General features: G+C 43.1%; 6 non-coding genes across 6 annotated transcripts; all 6 read right to left on the minus strand.

The window, feature by feature from the left end:
• Nucleotides 1–958: 958 nt before the first annotated feature.
• On the minus strand, nucleotides 959–1,031 carry trnal-uaa (transfer RNA leucine (anticodon UAA)). The gene has a single exon. It is a non-coding gene; the product is annotated as a tRNA-Leu (tRNA).
• Nucleotides 1,032–4,536: 3,505 nt separating this feature from the next.
• trnal-uaa (transfer RNA leucine (anticodon UAA)) lies at nucleotides 4,537–4,609 on the minus strand. Its single transcript has one exon. It is a non-coding gene; the product is annotated as a tRNA-Leu (tRNA).
• Nucleotides 4,610–6,167: 1,558 nt separating this feature from the next.
• Nucleotides 6,168–6,240, minus strand: trnal-uaa (transfer RNA leucine (anticodon UAA)). Its single transcript has one exon. It is a non-coding gene; the product is annotated as a tRNA-Leu (tRNA).
• Nucleotides 6,241–15,903: 9,663 nt separating this feature from the next.
• On the minus strand, nucleotides 15,904–15,976 carry trnal-uaa (transfer RNA leucine (anticodon UAA)). Its single transcript has one exon. It is a non-coding gene; the product is annotated as a tRNA-Leu (tRNA).
• Nucleotides 15,977–16,554: 578 nt separating this feature from the next.
• trnal-uaa (transfer RNA leucine (anticodon UAA)) lies at nucleotides 16,555–16,627 on the minus strand. Its single transcript has one exon. It is a non-coding gene; the product is annotated as a tRNA-Leu (tRNA).
• Nucleotides 16,628–22,611: 5,984 nt separating this feature from the next.
• Nucleotides 22,612–22,684, minus strand: trnal-uaa (transfer RNA leucine (anticodon UAA)). Its single transcript has one exon. It is a non-coding gene; the product is annotated as a tRNA-Leu (tRNA).
• Between the last annotated feature and the right edge of the window lie 850 nt (nucleotides 22,685–23,534).

Raw genomic sequence — 23,534 nt, forward strand, 5'->3', positions numbered from 1 at the left:
GAACGAGGGACCTTCTGATCTTCAGTCTGACGCTCTCCCAACTGAGCTTTTTCGGCTACAAAGGGCTAAAATGGCAGCTTTCATTTTGAAACTAAAACCAGGAACTCGCTCCGTGGAGCGTAGACGACAAAGCTGTGGAGCCAGATAAAGGCCACAAAATCGCAATAATTGACTGTTGTAGCTGAGGAAGAAGCCTCCTGTGTTTTCATTAATCTTGGTTTTTTGAGATGATTCCTTTTGACCAGTTCACTTTACTAACATGGACTGTGTTTCCCTCTTGACAAACATCCACAATTCATAGTAGTCTTTGCCGAAACACGGGATTAAACCAGGGACCTTCAGATCTTCAGTCTGATGCTCTCCCAACTGAGCTTTTTCGGCTACAAAGGGCTAAAATGGCAGCTTTCATTTGGAAAGTAAAACCAGGAACTCGCTCCGTGGAGTGTAGACGACAAAGCTGGGGAGCCAGATAAAGGCCACAAAATCGCAATAATTGACTGTTGTAGCTGAGGAAGAAGCCTCCTTTGTTTTCATTAATCTAGGTTTTTTGAGATGATTCCTTTTGACCAATTCACTTTCCTAACATGGGCTGTTGTTCCCTCTTGACAAACATCCACAATTCATAGTAGCCTTTTCTGAAAGCTGGGATTGAACCAGGGACCTTCAGATCTTCAGTCTGACGCTCTCCCAACTGAGCTATTTTGGCTACAAAGGGTTAAAATGGCCGTTTTCATTTGGAAAGTGAAACCAGGAACTCGCTCCGTGGAGCGTAGACAACAAAGCTGTGGAGCCAGATAAAGGCCACAAAATCGTAATAATTGACTGTTGTAGCTGAGGAAGAAGCCTCCTGTGTTTTCATTAATCTAGTTTTTTTGAGATGATTCCTTTTGACCAGTTCACTTTCCTAACATGGGCTGTGTTTCCCTCTTGACAAACATCCAAAATTCATAGTAGTCTTTGCTGAAAGCTGGGATTGAACCAGCAACCTTCAAATCTTAAGTCTGACGCTCTACCAACTGAGCTATTTTGGCTACAAAGGGTTAAAATGGCCGTTTTCATTTGGAAAGTAAAACCAGGAACTCGCTCCGTGGAGCGTAGACGACAAAGCTGTGGAGCCAGATAAAGGCCACAAAATCGCAATAATTGACTGTTGTAGCTGAGGAAGAAGCCTCCTGTGTTATCGTTAATGCAGATTTTTTGGAGTTTATGCCTTTTTACCGGTTCAATTTCCTAACATGGGCTGTTGTTCCCTCTTGACAAACATCCACAATTCATAGTAGTCTTTGCCGAAACACGGGATTGAACCAGGGACCTTCAGATCTTCAGCCTGACGCTCTCCCAACTGAGCTATTTGGGCTACAAAAGGCTAAAATGGCAGCTTTCATTTGGAAAGTAAAACCAGGAACTCGCTCCGTGGAGTGTAGACAACAAAGCTGGGGAGCCAGATAAAGGCCACAAAATCGCAATAATTGACTGTTGTAGCTGAGGAAGAAGCCTCCTGTGTTTTCATCAATCTTGGTTTTTTGAGATGATTCCTTTTGAACAATTCACTTCCCTAACATGGGCTGTTGTTCCCTCTTGACAAACATCCACAATTCATAGTAGTCTTTGCCGAAACCCAGGATTGAACGAGGGACCTTCTGATCTTCAGTCTGACGCTCTCCCAACTGAGCTTTTTCGGCTACAAAGGGCTAAAATGGCAGCTTTCATTTTGAAACTAAAACCAGGAACTCGCTCCGTGGAGCGTAGACGACAAAGCTGTGGAGCCAGATAAAGGCCACAAAATCGCAATAATTGACTGTTGTAGCTGAGGAAGAAGCCTCCTGTGTTTTCATTAATCTTGGTTTTTTGAGATGATTCCTTTTGACCAGTTCACTTTACTAACATGGACTGTGTTTCCCTCTTGACAAACATCCACAATTCATAGTAGTCTTTGCCGAAACACGGGATTAAACCAGGGACCTTCAGATCTTCAGTCTGATGCTCTCCCAACTGAGCTTTTTCGGCTACAAAGGGCTAAAATGGCCGTTTTCATTTGGAAAGTAAAACCAGGAACTCGCTCCGTGGAGCGTAGACGACAAAGCTGTGGAGCCAGATAAAGGCCACAAAATCGCAATAATTGACTGTTGTAGCTGAGGAAGAAGCCTCCTGTGTTTTCATTAATCTAGGTTTTTCGATATGATTCCTTTTTGCCAGTTCAATTTCCTAACATGGTTTGTGTTCCCCTCTAGAAAAACATCCACAATACATAGTCTTTGCCGAAACCCGGGATTGAACGAGGGACCTTCTGATCTTCAGTCTGACGCTCTCCCAACTGAGCTTTTTCGGCTACAAAGGGCTAAAATGGCAGCTTTCATTTGGAAAGTAAAACCAGGAACTCGCTCCGTGGAGTGTAGACGACAAAGCTGGGGAGCCAGATAAAGGCCACAAAATCGCAATAATTGACTGTTGTAGCTGAGGAAGAAGCCTCCTTTGTTTTCATTAATCTAGGTTTTTTGAGATGATTCCTTTTGACCAATTCACTTTACTAACATGGGCTTTGTTTCCCTCTTGACAAACATCCACAATTCATAGTAGTCTTTTCTAAAAGCTGGGATTGAACCAGAGACCTTCAGATCTTCAGTCTGACGCTCTCCCAACTGAGCTATTTTGGCTACAAAGGGTTAAAATGGCCGTTTTCATTTGGAAAGTGAAACCAGGAACTCGCTCCGTGGAGTGTAGACGACAAAGCTGTAGAGCCAGATAAAGGCCACAAAAAAATGCAATAATTGACTGTTGTAGCTGAGGAAGAAGCCTCCTGTGTTTTCATTAATCTAGTTTATTTGAGATGATTCCTTTTGACCAGTTCACTGTCCTAACATGGGCTTTGTTTCCCTCTTGACAAACATCCACAATTCATAGTCTTTGCCGAAACCCAGGATTGAACGAGGGACCTTCTGATCTTCAGTCTGACGCTCTCCCAACTGAGCTTTTTCGGCTACAAAGGGCTAAAATGGCAGCTTTCATTTTGAAACTAAAACCAGGAACTCGCTCCGTGGAGCGTAGACGACAAAGCTGTGGATCCAGATAAAGGCCACAAAATCGCAATAACTGACTGTTGTAGCTGAGGAAGAAGCCTCCTGTGTTTTCATTAATCTTGGTTTTTTGAGATGATTCCTTTTGACCAGTTCACTTTACTAACATGGACTGTGTTTCCCTCTTGACAAACATCCACAATTCATAGTAGTCTTTGCTGAAACCTGGGATTGAACCAGGGACCTTCTGATCTTCAGTCTGACGCTCTCCCAACTGAGCTATTTGGGCTACAAAGGGCTAAAATGGCAGTTTTCATTTGGAAAGTAAAACCAGGAACTCGCTCCGTGGAGTGTAGACGACAAAGCTGGGGAGCCAGATAAAGGCCACAAAAAAAATGCAATAATTGACTGTTGTAGCTGAGGAAGAAGCCTCCTGTGTTTTCGTTAATGCAGATTTTTTGGAGTTTATGCCTTTTTACCGGTTCACTTTCCTAACATGGGCTGTTGTTCCCTCTTGACAAACATCCACAATTCATAGTAGTCTTTGCCGAAACACGGGATTGAACCAGGGACCTTCAGATCTTCAGTCTGATGCTCTCCCAACTGAGCTTTTTCGGCTACAAAGGGCTAAAATGGCCGTTTTCATTTGGAAAGTGAAACCAGGAACTCGCTCCGTGGAGCGTACACAACAAAGCTGTGGAGCCAGATAAAGGCCACAAAATCGTAATAATTGACTGTTGTAGCTGAGGAAGAAGCCTCCTGTGTTTTCATTAATCTAGTTTTTTTGAGATGATTCCTTTTGACCAGTTCACTTTCCTAACATGGGCTGTGTTTCCCTCTTGACAAACATCCACAATTCATAGTAGTCTTTGCTGAAACCTTGGATTGAACGAGGGACCTTCAGATCTTCAGTCTGATGCTCTCCCAACTGAGCTATTTGGGCTACAAAGGGCTAAAATGGCAGCTTTCATTTGGAAAGTAAAACCAGGAACTCGCTCCGTGGAGTGTAGACGACAAAGCTGGGGAGCCAGATAAAGGCCACAAAAAAAATGCAATAATTGACTGTTGTAGCTGAGGAAGAAGCCTCCTGTGTTTTCATTAATCTAGGTTTTTTGAGATGATTCCTTTTGACTAGTTCACTTTCCTAACATTGGCTGTGTTTCCCTCTTGACAAACATCCACAATTCATAGTAGTCTTTGCCGAAACACGGGATTGACAAGGGACCTTCAGATCTTCAGTCTGACGCTCTCCCAACTGAGCTATTTTGGCTACAAAGGGTTAAAATGGCCGTTTTCATTTGGAAAGTAAAACCAGGAACTCGCTCCATGGAGCGTAGACGACAAACCTGTGGAGCCAGATAAAGGCCACAAAATCGCAATAATTGACTGTTGTAGCTGAGGAAGAAGCCTTCTGTGTTTTCATTTATCTAGGTTTTTTGAGATGATTCCTTTTGACCAGTTCACTTTCCTAACATGGGCTGTGTTCCCCTCTTGACAAACATCCACAATTCATAGTAGTCTTTGCTGAAAGCTGGGATTGAACCAGCAACCTTCAAATCTTAAGTCTGACGCTCTACCAACTGAGCTATTTTGGCTACAAAGGGTTAAAATGGCCGTTTTCATTTGGAAAGTAAAACCAGGAACTCGCTCCGTGGAGCGTAGACGACAAACCTGTGGAGCCAGATAAAGGCCACAAAATCGCAATAATTGACTGTTGTAGCTGAGGAAGAAGCCTCCTGTGTTTTCATTAATCTAGGTTTTTTGAGATGATTCCTTTTGACTAGTTCACTTTCCTAACATTGGCTGTGTTTCCCTCTTGACAAACATCCACAATTCATAGTAGTCTTTGCTGAAACCTAGGATTGAACCAGGGCCCTTCTGATCTTCAGTCTGACGCTCTCCCAACTGAGCTATTTGGGCTACAAAGGGCTAAAATTTCAGTTTTCATTTGGAAAGTAAAACCAGGAACTCGCTCCGTGGAGTGTAGACGACAAAGCTGGGGAGCCAGATAAAGGCCACAAAAAAAATGCAATAATTGACTGTTGTAGCTGAGGAAGAAGCCTCCTGTGTTTTCGTTAATGCAGATTTTTTGGAGTTTATGCCTTTTTACCGGTTCACTTTCCTAACATGGGCTGTTGTTCCCTCTTGACAAACATCCACAATTCATAGTAGTCTTTGCCGAAACACGGGATTGAACCAGGGACCTTCAGATCTTCAGTCTGATGCTCTCCCAACTGAGCTTTTTCGGCTACAAAGGGCTAAAATGGCCGTTTTCATTTGGAAAGTGAAACCAGGAACTCGCTCCGTGGAGCGTACACAACAAAGCTGTGGAGCCAGATAAAGGCCACAAAATCGTAATAATTGACTGTTGTAGCTGAGGAAGAAGCCTCCTGTGTTTTCATTAATCTAGTTTTTTTGAGATGATTCCTTTTGACCAGTTCACTTTCCTAACATGGGCTGTGTTTCCCTCTTGACAAACATCCACAAATCATAGTAGTCTTTGCTGAAACCTGGGATTGAACCAGGGACCTTCAGATCTTCAGTCTGATGCTCTCCCAACTGAGCTATTTGGGCTACAAAGGGCTAAAATGGCAGCTTTCATTTGGAAAGTAAAACCAGGAACTCGCTCCGTGGAGTGTAGACGACAAAGCTGGGGAGCCAGATAAAGGCCACAAAAAAAATGCAATAATTGACTGTTGTAGCTGAGGAAGAAGCCTCCTGTGTTTTCATTAATCTAGGTTTTTTGAGATGATTCCTTTTTACCAGTTCACTTTCCTAACATGGTTTGTGTTTCCCTCTTGACAAACATCCACAATTCATAGTAGTCTTTGCCGAAACACGGGATTGACAAGGGACCTTCAGATCTTCAGTCTGACGCTCTCCCAACTGAGCTATTTTGGCTACAAAGGGTTAAAATGGCCGTTTTCATTTGGAAAGTAAAACCAGGAACTCGCTCCGTGGAGCGTAGACGACAAACCTGTGGAGCCAGATAAAGGCCACAAAATCGCAATAATTGACTGTTGTAGCTGAGGAAGAAGCCTTCTGTGTTTTCATTTATCTAGGTTTTTTGAGATGATTCCTTTTGACCAGTTCACTTTCCTAACATGGGCTGTGTTTCCCTCTTGACAAACATCCACAATTCATAGTAGTCTTTGCTGAAAGCTGGGATTGAACCAGCAACCTTCAAATCTTAAGTCTGACGCTCTACCAACTGAGCTATTTTGGCTACAAAGGGTTAAAATGGCCGTTTTCATTTGGAAAGTAAAACCAGGAACTCGCTCCGTGGAGCGTAGACGACAAACCTGTGGAGCCAGATAAAGGCCACAAAATCGCAATAATTGACTGTTGTAGCTGAGGAAGAAGCCTCCTGTGTTTTCATTAATCTAGGTTTTTTGAGATGATTCCTTTTGACCAGTACACTTTCCTAACATTGGCTGTGTTTCCCTCTTGACAAACATCCACAATTCATAGTAGTCTTTGCCGAAACACGGGATTGACAAGGGACCTTCAGATCTTCAGTCTGACGCTCTCCCAACTGAGCTATTTTGGCTACAAAGGGTTAAAATGGCCGTTTTCATTTGGAAAGTAAAACCAGGAACTCGCTCCGTGGAGCGTAGACGAAAAACCTGTGGAGCCAGATAAAGGCCACAAAATCGCAATAATTGACTGTTGTAGCTGAGGAAGAAGCCTCCTGTGTTTTCATTAATCTAGGTTTTTCGATATGATTCCTTTTTGCCAGTTCAATTTCCTAACATGGTTTGTGTTCCCCTCTAGAAAAACATCCACAATACATAGTCTTTGCCGAAACCCGGGATTGAACGAGGGACCTTCTGATCTTCAGTCTGACGCTCTCCCAACTGAGCTATTTGGGCTACAAAAGGCTAAAATGGCAGCTTTCATTTGGAAAGTAAAACCAGGAACTCGCTCCGTGGAGTGTAGACGACAAAGCTGGGGAGCCAGATAAAGGCCACAAAATCGCAATAATTGACTGTTGTAGCTGAGGAAGAAGCCTCCTGTGTTTTTATTAATCTAGGTTTTTTGAGATGATTCCTTTTGACCAATTCACTTTACTAACATGGGCTTTGTTTCCCTCTTGACAAACATCCACAATTCATAGTAGTCTTTTCTAAAAGCTGGGATTGAACCAGAGACCTTCAGATCTTCAGTCTGACGCTCTCCCAACTGAGCTATTTTGGCTACAAAGGGTTAAAATGGCCGTTTTCATTTGGAAAGTGAAACCAGGAACTCGCTCCGTGGAGTGTAGACGACAAAGCTGTAGAGCCAGATAAAGGCCACAAAAAAATGCAATAATTGACTGTTGTAGCTGAGGAAGAAGCCTCCTGTGTTTTCATTAATCTAGTTTATTTGAGATGATTCCTTTTGACCAGTTCACTGTCCTAACATGGGCTTTGTTTCCCTCTTGACAAACATCCACAATTCATAGTCTTTGCCGAAACCCAGGATTGAACGAGGGACCTTCTGATCTTCAGTCTGACGCTCTCCCAACTGAGCTTTTTCGGCTACAAAGGGCTAAAATGGCAGCTTTCATTTTGAAACTAAAACCAGGAACTCGCTCCGTGGAGCGTAGACGACAAAGCTGTGGATCCAGATAAAGGCCACGAAATCGCAATAACTGACTGTTGTAGCTGAGGAAGAAGCCTCCTGTGTTTTCATTAATCTTGGTTTTTTGAGATGATTCCTTTTGACCAGTTCACTTTACTAACATGGACTGTGTTTCCCTCTTGACAAACATCCACAATTCATAGTAGTCTTTGCTGAAACCTGGGATTGAACCAGGGCCCTTCTGATCTTCAGTCTGACGCTCTCCCAACTGAGCTATTTGGGCTACAAAGGGCTAAAATGGCAGTTTTCATTTGGAAAGTAAAACCAGGAACTCGCTCCGTGGAGTGTAGACGACAAAGCTGGGGAGCCAGATAAAGGCCACAAAAAAAATGTAATAATTGACTGTTGTAGCTGAGGAAGAAGCCTCCTGTGTTTTCGTTAATGCAGATTTTTTGGAGTTTATGCCTTTTTACCGGTTCACTTTCCTAACATGGGCTGTTGTTCCCTCTTGACAAACATCCACAATTCATAGTAGTCTTTGCCGAAACACGGGATTGAACCAGGGACCTTCAGATCTTCAGTCTGATGCTCTCCCAACTGAGCTTTTTCGGCTACAAAGGGCTAAAATGGCCGTTTTCATTTGGAAAGTGAAACCAGGAACTCGCTCCGTGGAGTGTAGACGACAAAGCTGGGGAGCCAGATAAAGGCCACAAAAAAAATGCAATAATTGACTGTTGTAGCTGAGGAAGAAGCCTCCTGTGTTTTCATTAATCTAGGTTTTTTGAGATGATTCCTTTTGACCAGTTCACTTTCCTAACATGGGCTGTGTTTCCCTCTTGACAAACATCCACAATTCATAGTAGTCTTTGCCGAAACACGGGATTGACAAGGGACATTCAGATCTTCAGTCTGACGCTCTCCCAACTGAGCTATTTTGGCTACAAAGGGTAAAAATGGCCGTTTTCATTTGGAAAGTAAAACCAGGAACTTGCTCCGTGGAGCGTAGACGACAAAGCTGGGGAGCCAGATAAAGGCCACAAAAAAAATGCAATAATTGACTGTTGTAGCTGAGGAAGAAGCCTCCTGTGTTTTCATTAATCTAGGTTTTTCGATATGATTCCTTTTTGCCAGTTCAATTTCCTAACATGGTTTGTGTTCCCCTCTAGACAAACATCCACAATACATAGTCTTTGCCGAAACCCGGGATTGAACGAGGGACCTTCAGATCTTCAGTCTGACGCTCTCCCAACTGAGCTATTTGGGCTACAAAAGGCTAAAATGGCAGCTTTCATTTGGAAAGTAAAACCAGGAACTCGCTCCGTGGAGTGTAGACGACAAAGCTGGGGAGCCAGATAAAGGCCACAAAATCGCAATAATTGACTGTTGTAGCTGAGGAAGAAGCCTCCTGTGTTTTCATTAATCTAGGTTTTTTGAGATGATTCCTTTTGACCAGTTCACTTTCCTAACATTGGCTGTGTTTCCCTCTTGACAAACATCCACAATTCATAGTAGTCTTTGCCGAAACACGGGATTGACAAGGGACCTTCAGATCTTCAGTCTGACGCTCTCCCAACTGAGCTATTTTGGCTACAAAGGGTAAAAATGGCCGTTTTCATTTGGAAAGTAAAACCAGGAACTTGCTCCGTGGAGCGTAAACGACAAAGCTGGGGAGCCAGATAAAGGCCACAAAAAAAATGCAATAATTGACTGTTGTAGCTGAGGAAGAAGCCTCCTGTGTTATCGTTAATGCAGATTTTTTGGAGTTGATGCCTTTTTACCGGTTCAATTTCCTAACATGGGCTGTTGTTCCCTCTTGACAAACATCAACAATTCATAGTAGTCTTTGCCAAAACACGGGATTGAACCAGAGACCTTCAGATCTTCAGCCTGACGCTCTCCCAACTGAGCTATTTGGGCTAAAAAAGGCTAAAATGGCAGCTTTCATTTGGAAAGTAAAACCAGGAACTCGCTCCGTGGAGTGTAGACGACAAAGCTGGGGAGCCAGATAAAGGCCACAAAATCGCAATAATTGACTGTTGTAGCTGAGGAAGAAGCCTCCTGTGTTTTCATCAATCTTGGTTTTTTGAGATGATTCCTTTTGAACAATTCACTTCCCTAACATGGGCTGTTGTTCCCTCTTGACAAACATCCACAATTCATAGTAGTCTTTGCCGAAACCCAGGATTGAACGAGGGACCTTCTGATCTTCAGTCTGACGCTCTCCCAACTGAGCTTTTTCGGCTACAAAGGGCTAAAATGGCAGCTTTCATTTTGAAACTAAAACCAGGAACTCGCTCCGTGGAGCGTAGACGACAAAGCTGTGGAGCCAGATAAAGGCCACAAAATCGCAATAATTGACTGTTGTAGCTGAGGAAGAAGCCTCCTTTGTTTTCATTAATCTAGGTTTTTTGAGATGATTCCTTTTGACCAATTCACTTTCCTAACATGGGCTGTGTTTCCCTCTTGACAAACATCCACAATTCATAGTAGTCTTTGCCGAAACACGGGATTGAACCAGGGACCTTCAGATCTTCAGTCTGATGCTCTCCCAACTGAGCTTTTTCGGCTACAAAGGGCTAAAATGGCCGTTTTCATTTGGAAAGTGAAACCAGGAACTCGCTCCGTGGAGCGTACACAACAAAGCTGTGGAGCCAGATAAAGGCCACAAAATCGTAATAATTGACTGTTGTAGCTGAGGAAGAAGCCTCCTGTGTTTTCATTAATCTAGGTTTTTTGAGATGATTCCTTTTGACTAGTACACTTTCCTAACATTGGCTGTGTTTCCCTCTTGACAAACATCCACAATTCATAGTAGTCTTTGCCGAAACACGGGATTGACAAGGGACCTTCAGATCTTCAGTCTGACGTTCTCCCAACTGAGCTATTTTGGCTACAAAGGGTTAAAATGGCCGTTTTCATTTGGAAAGTAAAACCAGGAACTCGCTCCGTGGAGCGTAGACGACAAACCTGCGGAGCCAGATAAAGGCCACAAAATCGCAATAATTGACTGTTGTAGCTGAGGAAGAAGCCTCCTGTGTTTTCATTAATCTAGGTTTTTCGATATGATTCCTTTTTGCCAGTTCAATTTCCTAACATGGTTTGTGTTCCCCTCTAGACAAACATCCACAATACATAGTCTTTGCCGAAACCCGGGATTGAACGAGGGACCTTCAGATCTTCAGTCTGACGCTCTCCCAACTGAGCTATTTGGGCTACAAAAGGCTAAAATGGCAGCTTTCATTTGGAAAGTAAAACCAGGAACTCGCTCCGTGGAGTGTAGACGACAAAGCTGGGGAGCCAGATAAAGGCCACAAAATCGCAATAATTGACTGTTGTAGCTGAGGAAGAAGCCTCCTTTGTTTTCATTAATCTAGGTTTTTTGAGATGATTCCTTTTGACCAATTCACTTTCCTAACATGGGCTTTGTTTCCCTCTTGACAAACATCCACAATTCATAGTAGCCTTTTCTGAAAGCTGGGATTGAACCAGGGACCTTCAGATCTTCAGTCTGACGCTCTCCCAACTGAGCTATTTTGGCTACAAAGGGTTAAAATGGCCGTTTTCATTTGGAAAGTAAAACCAGGAACTCGCTCCGTGGAGCGTAGACGACAAACCTGTGGAGCCAGATAAAGGCCACAAAATCGCAATAATTGACTGTTGTAGCTGAGGAAGAAGCCTCCTGTGTTTTCATTAATCTAGGTTTTTTGAGATGATTCCTTTTGACTAGTACACTTTCCTAACATTGGCTGTGTTTCCCTCTTGACAAACATCCACAATTCATAGTAGTCTTTGCCGAAACACGGGATTGAACCAGGGACCTTCAGATCTTCAGTCTGATGCTCTCCCAACTGAGCTTTTTCGGCTACAAAGGGCTAAAATGGCCGTTTTCATTTGGAAAGTAAAACCAGGAACTCGCTCCGTGGAGCGTAGACGACAAAGCTGTGGAGCCAGATAAAGGCCACAAAATCGCAATAATTGACTGTTGTAGCTGAGGAAGAAGCCTCCTGTGTTTTCATTAATCTAGGTTTTTCGATATGATTCCTTTTTGCCAGTTCAATTTCCTAACATGGTTTGTGTTCCCCTCTAGAAAAACATCCACAATACATAGTCTTTGCCGAAACCCGGGATTGAACGAGGGACCTTCTGATCTTCAGTCTGACGCTCTCCCAACTGAGCTATTTTGGCTACAAAAGGCTAAAATGGCAGCTTTCATTTGGAAAGTAAAACCAGGAACTCGCTCCGTGGAGTGTAGACGACAAAGCTGGGGAGCCAGATAAAGGCCACAAAATCGCAATAATTGACTGTTGTAGCTGAGGAAGAAGCCTCCTGTGTTTTTATTAATCTAGGTTTTTTGAGATGATTCCTTTTGACCAATTCACTTTACTAACATGGGCTTTGTTTCCCTCTTGACAAACATCCACAATTCATAGTAGTCTTTTCTAAAAGCTGGGATTGAACCAGAGACCTTCAGATCTTCAGTCTGACGCTCTCCCAACTGAGCTATTTTGGCTACAAAGGGTTAAAATGGCCGTTTTCATTTTGAAACTAAAACCAGGAACTCGCTCCGTGGAGCGTAGACGACAAAGCTGTGGATCCAGATAAAGGCCACAAAATCGCAATAACTGACTGTTGTAGCTGAGGAAGAAGCCTCCTGTGTTTTCATTAATCTTGGTTTTTTGAGATGATTCCTTTTGACCAATTCACTTTACTAACATGGGCTTTGTTTCCCTCTTGACAAACATCCACGATTCATAGTAGTCTTTGCCGAAACACGGGATTGAACCAGGGACCTTCAGATCTTCAGTCTGATGCTCTCCCAACTGAGCTTTTTCGGCTACAAAGGGCTAAAATGGCCGTTTTCATTTGGAAAGTAAAACCAGGAACTCGCTCCGTGGAGCGTAGACGACAAAGCTGTGGAGCCAGATAAAGGCCACAAAATCGCAATAATTGACTGTTGTAGCTGAGGAAGAAGCCTCCTGTGTTTTCATTAATCTAGGTTTTTCGATATGATTCCTTTTTGCCAGTTCAATTTCCTAACATGGTTTGTGTTCCCCTCTAGAAAAACATCCACAATACATAGTCTTTGCCGAAACCCGGGATTGAACGAGGGACCTTCAGATCTTCAGTCTGACGCTCTCCCAACTGAGCTATTTTGGCTACAAAAGGCTAAAATGGCAGCTTTCATTTGGAAAGTAAAACCAGGAACTCGCTCCGTGGAGTGTAGACGACAAAGCTGGGGAGCCAGATAAAGGCCACAAAATCGCAATAATTGACTGTTGTAGCTGAGGAAGAAGCCTCCTTTGTTTTCATTAATCTAGGTTTTTTGAGATGATTCCTTTTGACCAATTCACTTTCCTAACATGGGCTTTGTTTCCCTCTTGACAAACATCCACAATTCATAGTAGCCTTTTCTGAAAGCTGGGATTGAACCAGGGACCTTCAGATCTTCAGTCTGACGCTCTCCCAACTGAGCTATTTTGGCTACAAAGGGTTAAAATGGCCGTTTTCATTTGGAAAGTAAAACCAGGAACTCGCTCCGTGGAGCGTAGACGACAAACCTGTGGAGCCAGATAAAGGCCACAAAATCGCAATAATTGACTGTTGTAGCTGAGGAAGAAGCCTCCTGTGTTTTCATTAATCTAGGTTTTTTGAGATGATTCCTTTTGACTAGTACACTTTCCTAACATTGGCTGTGTTTCCCTCTTGACAAACATCCACAATTCATAGTAGTCTTTGCCGAAACACGGGATTGAACCAGGGACCTTCAGATCTTCAGTCTGATGCTCTCCCAACTGAGCTTTTTCGGCTACAAAGGGCTAAAATGGCCGTTTTCATTTGGAAAGTAAAACCAGGAACTCGCTCCGTGGAGCGTAGACGACAAAGCTGTGGAGCCAGATAAAGGCCACAAAATCGCAATAATTGACTGTTGTAGCTGAGGAAGAAGCCTCCTGTGTTTTCATTAATCTAGGTTTTTCGATATGATTCCTTTTTGCCAGTTCAATTTCCTAACATGGTTTGTGTTCCCCTCTAGAAAAACATCCACAATACATAGTCTTTGCCGAAACCCGGGATTGAACGAGGGACCTTCTGATCTTCAGTCTGACGCTCTCCCAACTGAGCTATTTTGGCTACAAAAGGCTAAAATGGCAGCTTTCATTTGGAAAGTAAAACCAGGAACTCGCTCCGTGGAGTGTAGACGACAAAGCTGGGGAGCCAGATAAAGGCCACAAAATCGCAATAATTGACTGTTGTAGCTGAGGAAGAAGCCTCCTGTGTTTTTATTAATCTAGGTTTTTTGAGATTATTCCTTTTGACCAATTCACTTTACTAACATGGGCTTTGTTTCCCTCTTGACAAACATCCACAATTCATAGTAGTCTTTTCTAAAAGCTGGGATTGAACCAGAGACCTTCAGATCTTCAGTCTGACGCTCTCCCAACTGAGCTATTTTGGCTACAAAGGGTTAAAATGGCCGTTTTCATTTTGAAACTAAAACCAGGAACTCGCTCCGTGGAGCGTAGACGACAAAGCTGTGGATCCAGATAAAGGCCACAAAATCGCAATAACTGACTGTTGTAGCTGAGGAAGAAGCCTCCTGTGTTTTCATTAATCTTGGTTTTTTGAGATGATTCCTTTTGACCAATTCACTTTACTAACATGGGCTTTGTTTCCCTCTTGACAAACATCCACAATTCATAGTAGTCTTTGCCGAAACACGGGATTGAACCAGGGACCTTCAGATCTTCAGTCTGATGCTCTCCCAACTGAGCTTTTTCGGCTACAAAGGGCTAAAATGGCCGTTTTCATTTGGAAAGTAAAACCAGGAACTCGCTCCGTGGAGCGTAGACGACAAAGCTGTGGAGCCAGATAAAGGCCACAAAATCGCAATAATTGACTGTTGTAGCTGAGGAAGAAGCCTCCTGTGTTTTCATTAATCTAGGTTTTTCGATATGATTCCTTTTTGCCAGTTCAATTTCCTAACATGGTTTGTGTTCCCCTCTAGAAAAACATCCACAATACATAGTCTTTGCCGAAACCCGGGATTGAACGAGGGACCTTCAGATCTTCAGTCTGACGCTCTCCCAACTGAGCTATTTTGGCTACAAAAGGCTAAAATGGCAGCTTTCATTTGGAAAGTAAAACCAGGAACTCGCTCCGTGGAGTGTAGACGACAAAGCTGGGGAGCCAGATAAAGGCCACAAAATCGCAATAATTGACTGTTGTAGCTGAGGAAGAAGCCTCCTTTGTTTTCATTAATCTAGGTTTTTTGAGATGATTCCTTTTGACCAATTCACTTTCCTAACATGGGCTTTGTTTCCCTCTTGACAAACATCCACAATTCATAGTAGCCTTTTCTGAAAGCTGGGATTGAACCAGGGACCTTCAGATCTTCAGTCTGACGCTCTCCCAACTGAGCTATTTTGGCTACAAAGGGTTAAAATGGCCGTTTTCATTTGGAAAGTAAAACCAGGAACTCGCTCCGTGGAGCGTAGACGACAAACCTGTGGAGCCAGATAAAGGCCACAAAATCGCAATAATTGACTGTTGTAGCTGAGGAAGAAGCCTCCTGTGTTTTCATTAATCTAGGTTTTTTGAGATGATTCCTTTTGACTAGTACACTTTCCTAACATTGGCTGTGTTTCCCTCTTGACAAACATCCACAATTCATAGTAGTCTTTGCCGAAACACGGGATTGACAAGGGACCTTCAGATCTTCAGTCTGACGCTCTCCCAACTGAGCTATTTTGGCTACAAAGGGTTAAAATGGCCGTTTTCATTTGGAAAGTAAAACCAGGAACTCGCTCCGTGGAGCGTAGACGACAAACCTGTGGAGCCAGATAAAGGCCACAAAATCGCAATAATTGACTGTTGTAGCTGAGGAAGAAGCCTCCTGTGTTTTCATTAATCTAGGTTTTTTGAGATGATTCCTTTTGACTAGTTCACTTTCCTAACATTGGCTGTGTTTCCCTCTTGACAAACATCCACAATTCATAGTAGTCTTTGCCGAAACACGGGATTGACAAGGGACCTTCAGATCTTCAGTCTGACGCTCTCCCAACTGAGCTATTTTGGCTACAAAGGGTTAAAATGGCCGTTTTCATTTGGAAAGTAAAACCAGGAACTTGCTCCGTGGAGCGTAGACGACAAACCTGTGGAGCCAGATAAAGGCCACAAAATCGCAATAATTGACTGTTGTAGCTGAGGAAGAAGCCTCCTGTGTTTTCATTAATCTAGGTTTTTTGAGATGATTCCTTTTGACCAGTTCACTTTCCTAACATGGGCTGTGTTTCCCTCTTGACAAACATCCACAATTCATAGTAGTCTTTGCTGAAAGCTGGGATTGAACCAGCAACCTTCAAATCTTAAGTCTGACGCTCTACCAACTGAGCTATTTTGGCTACAAAGGGTTAAAATGGCCGTTTTCATTTGGAAAGTAAAACCAGGAACTCGCTCCGTGGAGCGTAGACGACAAAGCTGTGGAGCCAGATAAAGGCCACAAAATCGCAATAATTGACTGTTGTAGCTGAGGAAGAAGCCTCCTGTGTTATCGTTAATGCAGATTTTTTGGAGTTTATGCCTTTTTACCGGTTCAATTTCCTAACATGGGCTGTTGTTCCCTCTTGACAAACATCCACAATTCATAGTAGTCTTTGTCGAAACACGGGATTGAACCAGGGACCTTCAGATCTTCAGCCTGACGCTCTCCCAACTGAGCTATTTGGGCTAAAAAAGGCTAAAATGGCAGCTTTCATTTGGAAAGTAAAACCAGGAACTCGCTCCGTGGAGTGTAGACGACAAAGCTGGGGAGCCAGATAAAGGCCACAAAATCGCAATAATTGACTGTTGTAGCTGAGGAAGAAGCCTCCTGTGTTTTCATTAATCTAGGTTTTTCGATATGATTCCTTTTTGCCAGTTCAATTTCCTAACATGGGCTGTTGTTCCCTCTTGACAAACATCCACAATACATAGTAGTCTTTGCTGAAAGCTGGGATTGAACCAGCAACCTTCAAATCTTAAGTCTGACGCTCTACCAACTGAGCTATTTTGGCTAAAAAAGGCTAAAATGGCAGCTTTCATTTGGAAAGTAAAACCAGGAACTCGCTCCGTGGAGTGTAGACGACAAAGCTGTGGAGCCAGATAAAGGCCACAAAATCGCAATAATTGACTGTTGTAGCTGAGGAAGAAGCCTCCTGTGTTTTCATTAATCTAGGTTTTTCGATATGATTCCTTTTTGCCAGTTCAATTTCCTAACATGGTTTGTGTTCCCCTCTAGACAAACATCCACAATACATAGTCTTTGCCGAAACCCGGGATTGAACCAGGGACCTTCAGATCTTCAGTCTGACGCTCTCCCAACTGAGCTATTTGGGCTACAAAAGGCTAAAATGGCAGCTTTCATTTGGAAAGTAAAACCAGGAACTCGCTCCGTGGAGTGTAGACGACAAAGCTGGGGAGCCAGATAAAGGCCACAAAATCGCAATAATTGACTGTTGTAGCTGAGGAAGAAGCCTCCTGTGTTTTCATTAATCTAGGTTTTTTGAGATGATTCCTTTTGACCATTTCACTTTCCTAACATTGGCTGTGTTTCCCTCTTGACAAACATCCACAATTCATAGTAGTCTTTGCCGAAACACGGGATTGACAAGGGACCTTCAGATCTTCAGTCTGACGCTCTCCCAACTGAGCTATTTTGGCTACAAAGGGTAAAAATGGCCGTTTTCATTTGGAAAGTAAAACCAGGAACTTGCTCCGTGGAGCGTAAACGACAAAGCTGGGGAGCCAGATAAAGGCCACAAAAAAAATGCAATAATTGACTGTTGTAGCTGAGGAAGAAGCCTCCTGTGTTTTCGTTAATGCAGATTTTTTGGAGTTTATGCCTTTTTACCGGTTCACTTTCCTAACATGGGCTGTTGTTCCCTCTTGACAAACATCCACAATTCATAGTAGTCTTTGCCGAAACACGGGATTGAACCAGGGACCTTCAGATCTTCAGTCTGATGCTCTCCCAACTGAGCTTTTTCGGCTACAAAGGGCTAAAATGGCCGTTTTCATTTGGAAAGTGAAACCAGGAACTCGCTCCGTGGAGCGTACACAACAAAGCTGTGGAGCCATATAAAGGCCACAAAATCGTAATAATTGACTGTTGTAGCTGAGGAAGAAGCCTCCTGTGTTTTCATTAATCTAGTTTTTTTGAGATGATTCCTTTTGACCAGTTCACTTTCACAAAAAAAATGCAATAATTGACTGTTGTAGCTGAGGAAGAAGCCTCCTGTGTTATCGTTAATGCAGATTTTTTGGAGTTTATGCCTTTTTACCGGTTCAATTTCCTAAAATGGGCTGTTGTTCCCTCTTGACAAACATCCACAATTCATAGTGGTCTTTGCCAAAAGACGGGATTGAACCAGGGACCTTCAGATCTTCAGCCTGACACTCTCCCAACTGAGCTATTTTGGCTACAAAGGGCTAAAATGGCCGTTTTCATTTGGAAAGTAAAACCAGGAACTCGCTCCGTGGAGCGTAGACGACAAAGCTGGGGAGCCAGATAAAGGCCACAAAATCGCAATAATTGACTGTTGTAGCTGAGGAAGAAGCCTCCTGTGTTTTCATTAATCTAGGTTTTTCGATATGATTCCTTTTTGCCAGTTCAATTTCCTAACATGGTTTGTGTTCCCCTCTAGAAAAACATCCACAATACATAGTCTTTGCCGAAACCCGGGATTGAACGAGGGACCTTCTGATCTTCAGTCTGACGCTCTCCCAACTGAGCTATTTGGGCTACAAAAGGCTAAAATGGCAGCTTTCATTTGGAAAGTAAAACCAGGAACTCGCTCCGTGGAGTGTAGACGACAAAGCTGGGGAGCCAGATAAAGGCCACAAAATCGCAATAATTGACTGTTGTAGCTGAGGAAGAAGCCTCCTGTGTTTTTATTAATCTAGGTTTTTTGAGATGATTCCTTTTGACCAATTCACTTTACTAACATGGGCTTTGTTTCCCTCTTGACAAACATCCACAATTCATAGTAGTCTTTTCTAAAAGCTGGGATTGAACCAGAGACCTTCAGATCTTCAGTCTGACGCCCTCCCAACTGAGCTATTTTGGCTACAAAGGGTTAAAATGGCCGTTTTCATTTGGAAAGTGAAACCAGGAACTCGCTCCGTGGAGTGTAGACGACAAAGCTGTAGAGCCAGATAAAGGCCACAAAAAAATGCAATAATTGACTGTTGTAGCTGAGGAAGAAGCCTCCTGTGTTTTCATTAATCTAGTTTATTTGAGATGATTCCTTTTGACCAGTTCACTGTCCTAACATGGGCTTTGTTTCCCTCTTGACAAACATCCACAATTCATAGTCTTTGCCGAAACCCAGGATTGAACGAGGGACCTTCTGATCTTCAGTCTGACGCTCTCCCAACTGAGCTTTTTTGGCTACAAAGGGCTAAAATGGCAGCTTTCATTTTGAAACTAAAACCAGGAACTCGCTCCGTGGAGTGTAGACGACAAAGCTGTGGATCCAGATAAAGGCCACAAAATCGCAATAACTGACTGTTGTAGCTGAGGAAGAAGCCTCCTGTGTTTTCATTAATCTAGGTTTTTTGAGATGATTCCTTTTGACTAGTTCACTTTCCTAACATTGGCTGTGTTTCCCTCTTGACAAACATCCACAATTCATAGTAGTCTTTGCCGAAACACGGGATTGACAAGGGACCTTCAGATCTTCAGTCTGACGCTCTCCCAACTGAGCTATTTTGGCTACAAAGGGCTAAAATGGCCGTTTTCATTTGGAAAGTAAAACCAGGAACTCGCTCCGTGGAGCGTAGACGACAAAGCTGGGGAGCCAGATAAAGGCCACAAAATCGCAATAATTGACTGTTGTAGCTGAGGAAGAAGCCTCCTGTGTTTTAATTAATCTAGGTTTTTCGATATGATTCCTTTTTGCCAGTTCAATTTCCTAACATGGTTTGTGTTCCCCTCTAGAAAAACATCCACAATACATAGTCTTTGCCGAAACCCGGGATTGAACGAGGGACCTTCTGATCTTCAGTCTGACGCTCTCCCAACTGAGCTATTTGGGCTACAAAAGGCTAAAATGGCAGCTTTCATTTGGAAAGTAAAACCAGGAACTCGCTCCGTGGAGTGTAGACGACAAAGCTGGGGAGCCAGATAAAGGCCACAAAATCGCAATAATTGACTGTTGTAGCTGAGGAAGAAGCCTCCTGTGTTTTTATTAATCTAGGTTTTTTGAGATGATTCCTTTTGACCAATTCACTTTACTAACATGGGCTTTGTTTCCCTCTTGACAAACATCCACAATTCATAGTAGTCTTTTCTAAAAGCTGGGATTGAACCAGAGACCTTCAGATCTTCAGTCTGACGCCCTCCCAACTGAGCTATTTTGGCTACAAAGGGTTAAAATGGCCGTTTTCATTTGGAAAGTGAAACCAGGAACTCGCTCCGTGGAGTGTAGACGACAAAGCTGTAGAGCCAGATAAAGGCCACAAAAAAATGCAATAATTGACTGTTGTAGCTGAGGAAGAAGCCTCCTGTGTTTTCATTAATCTAGTTTATTTGAGATGATTCCTTTTGACCAGTTCACTGTCCTAACATGGGCTTTGTTTCCCTCTTGACAAACATCCACAATTCATAGTCTTTGCCGAAACCCAGGATTGAACGAGGGACCTTCTGATCTTCAGTCTGACGCTCTCCCAACTGAGCTTTTTTGGCTACAAAGGGCTAAAATGGCAGCTTTCATTTTGAAACTAAAACCAGGAACTCGCTCCGTGGAGTGTAGACGACAAAGCTGTGGATCCAGATAAAGGCCACAAAATCGCAATAACTGACTGTTGTAGCTGAGGAAGAAGCCTCCTGTGTTTTCATTAATCTAGGTTTTTTGAGATGATTCCTTTTGACTAGTTCACTTTCCTAACATTGGCTGTGTTTCCCTCTTGACAAACATCCACAATTCATAGTAGTCTTTGCCGAAACACGGGATTGACAAGGGACCTTCAGATCTTCAGTCTGACGCTCTCCCAACTGAGCTATTTTGGCTACAAAGGGTTAAAATGGCCGTTTTCATTTGGAATGTAAAACCAGGAGCTCGCTCCGTGGAGCGTAGACGACAAAGCTGTGGAACCAGATAAAGGCCACAAAATCGCAATAATTGACTGTTGTAGCTGAGGAAGAAGCCTCCTGTGTTTTCATTAATCTAGGTTTTTTGAGATGATTCCTTTTGACCAGTTCACTTTCCTAACATGGTCTGTGTTTCCCTCTTGACAAACATCCACAATTCATAGTAGTCTTTGCTGAAACCTGGGATTGAACCAGGGACCTTCAGATCTTCAGTCTGATGCTCTCCCAACTGAGCTATTTGGGCTACAAAGGGCTAAAATGGCAGCTTTCATTTGGAAAGTAAAACCAGGAACTCGCTCCGTGGAGTGTAGACGACAAAGCTGGGGAGCCAGATAAAGGCCACAAAAAAAATGCAATAATTGACTGTTGTAGCTGAGGAAGAAGCCTCCTGTGTTATCGTTAATGCAGATTTTTTGGAGTTTATGCCTTTTTACCGGTTCAATTTCCTAACATGGGCTGTTGTTCCCTCTTGACAAACATCCACAATTCATAGTAGTCTTTGCCAAAACACGGGATTGAACCAGGGACCTTCAGATCTTCAGTCTGACGCTCTCCCAACTGAGCTTTTTCGGCTACAAAGGGCTAAAATGGCAGCTTTCATTTTGAAACTAAAACCAGGAACTCGCTCCGTGGAGTGTAGACGACAAAGCTGGGGAGCCAGATAAAGGCCACAAAAAAAATGCAATAATTGACTGTTGTAGCTGAGGAAGAAGCCTCCTGTGTTTTCGTTAATGCAGATTTTTTGGAGTTTATGCCTTTTTACCGGTTCACTTTCCTAACATGGGCTGTTGTTCCCTCTTGACAAACATCCACAATTCATAGTAGTCTTTGCCGAAACACGGGATTGAACCAGGGACCTTCAGATCTTCAGTCTGATGCTCTCCCAACTGAGCTTTTTCGGCTACAAAGGGCTAAAATGGCCGTTTTCATTTGGAAAGTGAAACCAGGAACTCGCTCCGTGGAGCGTACACAACAAAGCTGTGGAGCCAGATAAAGGCCACAAAATCGTAATAATTGACTGTTGTAGCTGAGGAAGAAGCCTCCTGTGTTTTCATTAATCTAGTTTTTTTGAGATGATTCCTTTTGACCAGTTCACTTTCACAAAAAAAATGCAATAATTGACTGTTGTAGCTGAGGAAGAAGCCTCCTGTGTTATCGTTAATGCAGATTTTTTGGAGTTTATGCCTTTTTACCGGTTCAATTTCCTAACATGGGCTGTTGTTCCCTCTTGACAAACATCCACAATTCATAGTAGTCTTTGCCAAAACACGGGATTGAACCAGGGACCTTCAGATCTTCAGCCTGACACTCTCCCAACTGAGCTATTTTGGCTACAAAGGGTTAAAATGGCCGTTTTCATTTGGAAAGTAAAACCAGGAACTCGCTCCGTGGAGCGTAGACGACAAACCTGTGGAGCCAGATAAAGGCCACAAAATCGCAATAATTGACTGTTGTAGCTGAGGAAGAAGCCTCCTGTGTTTTCATTAATCTAGGTTTTTTGAGATGATTCCTTTTGACTAGTTCACTTTCCTAACATTGGCTGTGTTTCCCTCTTGACAAACATCCACAATTCATAGTAGTCTTTGCCGAAACACGGGATTGACAAGGGACCTTCAGATCTTCAGTCTGACGCTCTCCCAACTGAGCTATTTTGGCTACAAAGGGTTAAAATGGCCGTTTTCATTTGGAATGTAAAACCAGGAGCTCGCTCCGTGGAGCGTAGACGACAAAGCTGTGGAGCCAGATAAAGGCCACAAAATCGCAATAATTGACTGTTGTAGCTGAGGAAGAAGCCTTCTGTGTTTTCATTAATCTAGGTTTTTTGAGATGATTCCTTTTGACCAGTTCACTTTCCTAACATGGGCTGTGTTTCCCTCTTGACAAACATCCACAATTCATAGTAGTCTTTGCTGAAAGCTGGGATTGAACCAGCAACCTTCAAATCTTAAGTCTGACGCTCTACCAACTGAGCTATTTTGGCTACGAAGGGTTAAAATGGCCGTTTTCATTTGGAAAGTAAAACCAGGAACTCGCTCCGTGGAGCGTAGACGACAAACCTGTGGAGCCAGATAAAGGCCACAAAATCGCAATAATTGACTGTTGTAGCTGAGGAAGAAGCCTCCTGTGTTTTCATTAATCTAGTTTTTTTGAGATGATTCCTTTTGACTAGTTCACTTTCCTAACATTGGCTGTGTTTCCCTCTTGACAAACATCCACAATTCATAGTAGTCTTTGCCGAAACACGGGATTGACAAGGGACCTTCAGATCTTCAGTCTGACGCTCTCCCAACTGAGCTATTTTGGCTACAAAGGGTTAAAATGGCCGTTTTCATTTGGAATGTAAAACCAGGAGCTCGCTCCGTGGAGCGTAGACGACAAAGCTGGGGAGCCAGATAAAGGCCACAAAAAAAATGCAATAATTGACTGTTGTAGCTGAGGAAGAAGCCTCCTGTGTTTTCATTAATCTAGGTTTTTTGAGATGATTCCTTTTGACCAGTTCACTTTCCTAACATGGGCTGTGTTCCCCTCTTGACAAACATCCACAATTCATAGTAGTCTTTGCTGAAACCTGGGATTGAACCAGGGACCTTCAGATCTTCAGTCTGATGCTCTCCCAACTGAGCTATTTGGGCTACAAAGGGCTAAAATGGCAGCTTTCATTTGGAAAGTAAAACCAGGAACTCGCTCCGTGGAGTGTAGACGACAAAGCTGGGGAGCCAGATAAAGGCCACAAAAAAAATGCAATAATTGACTGTTGTAGCTGAGGAAGAAGCCTCCTGTGTTATCGTTAATGCAGATTTTTTGGAGTTTATGCCTTTTTACCGGTTCAA

The sequence above is a fragment of the Odontesthes bonariensis genome, chromosome 5 (genome assembly GCF_027942865.1).
Source record: "Odontesthes bonariensis isolate fOdoBon6 chromosome 5, fOdoBon6.hap1, whole genome shotgun sequence".
Lineage (NCBI taxonomy): Eukaryota > Metazoa > Chordata > Actinopteri > Atheriniformes > Atherinopsidae > Odontesthes > Odontesthes bonariensis.